The sequence below is a fragment of the Aquarana catesbeiana genome, linkage group LG13 (genome assembly GCF_042186555.1).
Source record: "Aquarana catesbeiana isolate 2022-GZ linkage group LG13, ASM4218655v1, whole genome shotgun sequence".
NCBI lineage: Eukaryota > Metazoa > Chordata > Amphibia > Anura > Ranidae > Aquarana > Aquarana catesbeiana.
In genome coordinates this window covers 4,691,530-4,697,859 of record NC_133336.1, presented here as the reverse complement: position 1 = coordinate 4,697,859, position 6,330 = coordinate 4,691,530, and positions in this window count along the sequence as shown.

Here is a 6,330-nt window from a genome sequence, read left to right as displayed (position 1 = left end):
AAGACAGGTATTTTCACCCACTTCCGGGCATAGACTCTGGGAGTAACACACGGGAGTCTATGCCTCTTCCCGTCACACACGGGTCCCAGAGACAGCATGGACTATTCAGATTGTGCTGCGCGACTCGCGCATGCGCAGTAGGGAACTGGGAAGTGAAGCCGCAAGGCTTCATTTCCTGATTCCCATACCGAAGATGGCGGCGGCAGCATCCGAGGGACGGTTCGGCCTCGGGTGCCGACATCGCTGGACCCTGTGACAGGTAAGTGTCCATATTTTAAAAGTCGGCAGCTGCAGTATTTGTAGCTGCTGACTTTTAAAAAAAAAAAAAAAAAAATTTTGCGGGACTCCCTCTTTAACATTACAGCATGATATGGCTGTTCACATGCTGCGGGTGCAAAGCTTTGCCTGGTGCTGCCCCCATATGGCATCTTTCACTCTGGCTGCAAAGTTTGACAAGCTCACTGCCAGCAAACTCACTCATTGGGATTAGTGGGCCCACCGTGCATGCAGTGCTCAGCGCAGTACTGCAGCATTTACACTGTGAAATCGGGAGGTGAGGAGACAACACAACGCCTCTCCCACCGCCTGCCAAACTTTTCTGAAAAACTTTTATGAAAAACTTTACAAAACGTGGGTCACTCATCAGAGGGCACCTACAAGCGTGCAAGACCCCCAATAAAGTATTTCCCTTTTTTTTTAAATAAATTCTAAAATAGTTTTTGAAATAAAATGTAAAAGAAATATGATTATTTAAATCATTTTATAATACATTTTTATTAATGTAATAATTTAATTTGAATTCTTTTTGATTTAATACTTTTATTAGAATTATTATATTATCAATATTTATAATAAAAGAAATCTATAATTATACATTTTAAATATATATTTTTTTTCCTTTTTTAATTTCTTCATTTTCTTTTGTTAAAATAAAAATAAACAGCCTCTTCCATAATTGACATACATAACCTGTCTATAAGCAACCAACAACATTGTTAAATTCAATATTGTTTAACCATGAAGTTAAATCTGGGGGAATATCAAAAAAAAGGAAATATCTCCATCTAAATTCCACTTTCCAAATTGCTAGCCAAACCCGGTCAAGGGGGGAACGCAACCCCCAATTCAGGACCCGGCACAGCAACTACTCCTCCTAATGTTCCAGACATAACCGCTAATATCAGACTATTCTCCTCCTTTCCTTTTTCTACCCCCCCCCCCCCCCCCCCCCGCCACCTTAAAGGGGAAAAAAAAGGAGGAGGAGGGGGTGGAATCGGGGGGATTCTTTTACATTTAATACATTTTTATTTATATAATAATTAAATTTAAGACTTTTTTTTATTGGAATAATTATTATTGTAATTATTAATCAATATTTATAATACAATGTATTATATTATTATATGTATTATAAGTTGTTATATTTATTATCTTTTTTTTAATGTGATAATTTAATAATTTTTAATGTAATACTATTAGAATAATTTTTATTGTAAATATAATCAATATTAATAATTATTATTTATAATACAATGTATTCTATTCATTATTATAATAATGTAGAATACATTTAAAATACATTTTCACTTCTTATCTTTTTTTTTTTTTTTTTTTAGGCAAGAAAAGAAGGCAAAAATATATTGTCATAGTAATACCGGTTTACCTTCTCTATCTGCAGATTTAAAGTACATAACTTTTCTTATCGAATAATATTGTTGATAAATGACACGATTTAATAAGCAAACCCATCTTTATTCAATATCTGTATACAGTGCTTATAATACAAAACTCCAATGTATCTCTTACCAGGACTAGGATAAAACAGAAAAGAAAAAAAAACTACTAAATTATATAATAATAATAAATCAAAGCAATCATCACCCAATTAAATTAAAGTCCAACTCCAGCCAAAACTTTTTAGTTCCAGTGTTGGATAGAATGGGGGAGGGTTAGAATGTCTGTGTGTCATTTTTGGTGTCTGTGACGACACTTCCTGGAGTTATGCATATATTCGCATATCTTGATAGATGGGCATTCCTAGGCAGGCAGTTTTTGCATAGGTAACGCCCACATGTGATGCTGCGCCTCCATGATTGAAAGAGCTGAAATCCAATGAAGGAAAGGGGCGGGGCCAGGAACAGTCAGGCTGGGGGCAGAGTAAAGCGCTAGATGATGTGGGACGTCCTTCTGCCACATGAGGCGGGGCTCTGTCTGATTTGCTGCAGCTTCTGATGCACATTGTGAGAAGCGGACAGTGTGCGGTGAAATCAGAGGAAGCCGTTTCAGTCCAGAAGGGGAGCCGGTACACCTGTGCAAGACTGAAGGGGAGGCTGAAGTTCTAAGTTATTAATTGCTACACCTCTGTCACCAAGACAAGAAAAAAACCTCCCTAATGGGGACACAGCAATAAAAGCCCAACAGAGGTTCTAGTCCCCCCTTCCATCTACAACCACACAAAAAAAAAAAAGTTTGGCTAGAGATAGGTATATATAAATGTAGCACAGCAATAATAAAAGTGTAAACTTTTCTTGCACACCATAAATATGGAGATATAAGGTCGCCTACCTACTGCGGGAGACTTTTTGGCAGATCTGTAACTGGTATCCACCCAGACCGTCAATCCAGAACTCTTTGGCAAGTGTAGCATTGGTTAGGGAAGTCAATGGGTTGTCCTATTCTAATTGGCTAGTGCCTTTTATTTCATAGCCACTAAAATGCCTGGGGGTCACCTGGAGTGGGTGTGGCTTCAATGACTGTGTGGCTGCGGTGGGTGTGGCTTAAATTAGCGGGTGTTTGGTTCTGTAACAAATCGGCAGATCTGAGGTTGATGCCGTGAACTGTGGCGGGGCCAAGGGGGTGGGCATAGGGGGCAGCACCCAAAAAACACCCCATTTTCAGCTATCACTATGAATTCGCATTGAGGCTTCATCTACAGGAGCCGTACGCAGCATGAGATGGAGGGGGAGGGGAATGAAGGGAAGAGATTGGTCGTTTCAAAAAAGCACAATCCCTGCAACCGAGCATCCAACTTCCCAAACAGGATTTGTAGGAGCGTCAAGTGGACTGCTTAGCAATTGTAGAAATCTTCATAAATAATTCCCTGACTAGTTGCAGTATACAGCAACTTTCAGAAAAGCTCCACCTATTATTGATAAAAATGTGATATCATCATCAGTCTGCTGCAGGCAGAAGGAAGCATTTCCTCATTCTCCCCTCCCCCCAGTGATCAGATAACTTTGCCTAGGCTCTGACGATGTCATCAGTTTGCTGCAGGCAGGAGGAAGCATTTCTTTAGTCTCCTCTCCCCCAGTGCTTAGACTACAACATTGTAACTTTATGAGATGAAGAGCCAGCAAGTTATCCTCCCGCTAAAAGTACTTTATTAGTAAAGGGTGCAGTGTGCATGTTACAGCAGCCTACGCGTTTCGGCCAAAACCTTAATCCTACAATTAAGGTTTTTACCGAAACGCATAGGCTGCTGTAACATGCACACTGCACCCTTTACTAATAAAGTACTTTTAGCGGGAGGATAACTTGCTGGCTTTTCTTCTCATACTTTCATGCTGTTTTAAGTGCCAGGAAGATACTGGGTTTGATTTACTAAAACTGGAGAGTTCAAAAGTGGGTGCAGCTCCGCATAGAAACCAATCAGCTTCCAGGTTTTATTGATAAAGTTTAATAGAACAAGATAGAAGCTGATTGGCTCCCATGCAGAGCCGCACCAGATTTTGCACTCTCTAGCTTTATTAAATCAACCCCTGTGAGTTCTGGCACACTGTTGGTCTGCCTCCAAGGGGAACCGACCTCGGCCAGTGGTGGTGAACCTTGGCACCCCAGATGTTTTGGAACTACATTTCCCATGATGCTCATGCACTTTGCAGTGTAATTGAGCATCATGGGAAATGTAGTTCCAAAACATCTGAGGGTGCCAAGATTTGCCATCACTGACCTAGGCTTAGATCTTTTGTGGACATTGATGACATCTCAGCCTAGGCAAAGTCACAGTCTGCTGCAGGCAGGAGGAAGCATTTCCTCAGTTTCTCCTCCCCCAGGGATCAGACTACAACATTGTAACTTTGTACCAAGTCACAAGGTGAGAGGGTGCAGCAGGGGGCTGATCCGTGTCAGACATTTGTGAACACAGCCAAGAACTGCACATACATCAAGATTCACATGGTTGTGTCACCTCCGAGATGGCATCTCAGTCCAAGAAGTAGAGGGTGACCCTGGATGACACCTGAATAAAGGTGGTGCCATCCTTCTGGACAGGAAAGCAGGTAAAGGCATTGTCAGGGGAGGTCCTGTGATCAGTAATAAATACCTGGAAGGGTCACACATTACTGAGCACCACCCTCTGGTTGGTCCACATTGGGGGGAGAGAGGTTACTTCTCCTTCAATGGCCAAAAAAACTCCACACCTCTAGCCTAAGGTTCTGCAGATGTCTGGTAACAGGTCGATCCACCGATATTCGTTTGCTTATTGCACATAGTAATAGAGGCCACACTACCCTTCCACTCACTGAAGCCTCCGCCATCTTGGATGACCCATCCTCTACATTCTCCATCCCCTCATCTGCTGACTTTGCACATTAGCTACAAATCCTGCTAATGTGGAGTTGATGGGGGGGGGACTTGGATAATACACCACGAGACCGGAGTGCCAATGCCGGAGGTGGGGGCCTCATCCTAGTAAGAATCTCTCCGCATGAGGGAGGCCGGAATTGAAGGACACACCGAGCACATGTAGTATATGTCGCCTGCATTAATGGTGGAGATAACTCAGCAAGGTTGAAGGCCTTGGAGGAGGTCACCACTAGGAAGGTCCTGTGTGCATCCCACCCCCCGGGCCAGGCAGAAGAGGCGGCCGCCCTGGGAGCAACATGTATTGTAGGGATGGGGGGGCACTGCAAGTTCCTTCTACTATAAGGCTGACAGGAGTGATGACAGCGGCATCACTACTTCTGTCAGCCCAGCGCTGGAAGCAGCGAGGAGGAGAGAGCCGGGAGAAGGTGCGGGCTGTGCTCTCTTTCCGTCTCCTGCTCATAAGCTCACACATAATGAAGGGGTGGGGGGCGCAATTTGGCATTTGCCCTGGGACTTGATCTTGTCCCAGCCCTACATGCCGCACCTTGTATAGTGAAAGGGCCGACTTCGGCTTTAAAAAGGAGCAAATGGTCAGAATTGAATGTAGCTGATGTGATTGGTCAGATGTTGGGTTGGATTTTTAATTTGGAGGTTTTGATAAAAGGTTCCCTTGAGGTTTGGGTGATGCATGACGGGCCCTACAAGACGGATATTTACCGGACAATGTTTCGAAAAGTGACCCTGGAAAGGTGGAAAAACTGAGGACATCAGGATCCCCCTCCCCCAGTGCTCACTGGGTAACGTCTAGAAGGTTCTGGCACCTAGCAAGACCCCCCCAATCTTAGAATGTAACATCTGGGTTGGACAGAAGTCAAGCCTAAGAACTATAGCTTTTCTTTTAGGAGTTTCTGCATAGTCTTTTAGGAGTTTCGGCTCAGTCGAGCTGTTCATAGTGCCCTCCATTGAAATTATCCAGACACGGGATCCTATAACATTATTAACTTACTTTTTTTTAACTCAAAGCAGATGGCCTTTGAAGGAAACAAGACCAGAGAGAAGTGTGGGGATGAACATTGTTGAGGTGAGTAACTTATGGAAGTTACCTCCAATTTTAGAACGCAACATCTGGGTTGGACAGAAGTCCAGTCTAAGAACTATGTTTCTGTATTGTGGGATCTGACGGGTGTGCCTGCTTGGCTTTCTGAAAAATGGAGCCATGCATAGTGCCCCCTATTGAAATTATCCATCAATAATTGGGGGGGTCCTATAACATCATATGGTTCATTTTTAACTCAAAGCAGGTTGACTTTGAAGGAAACGAGTCCAGAGAGAAGTATGGAGGTGGACATCACTGAGCTCCTTCTGAAGCCACCGGCTGATTATGACTTCGAATACCGAGACGCAATCATTTGGAACAAGCATGCAGCCAGTGAGCATGGAGCGAAGTCGGAACACCTGACCTGCAAATTTCCAGATCAGCAACTCAACGTGTGGAAAGTCAGTGGGGGAGATTTACTAAAACTGGAGAGTGCAAAATCTGGTGCAGCTGCGCATGCGAGCCAAACTTCAGCTTCTTCAATTAAGCTTTGACTAAACTTGGAAGCTGATTGGTGCAGCTCTGAAACTAGATTTTGCACTCTCCAGTTTTAGTAAATCAACACGACAGCCAGGCAACCGACAAAGAGGCGTCAGCCAACATATTTCCCTTTGTATCGATTGCCTTGAACTAGGAAATTCAATAACCAA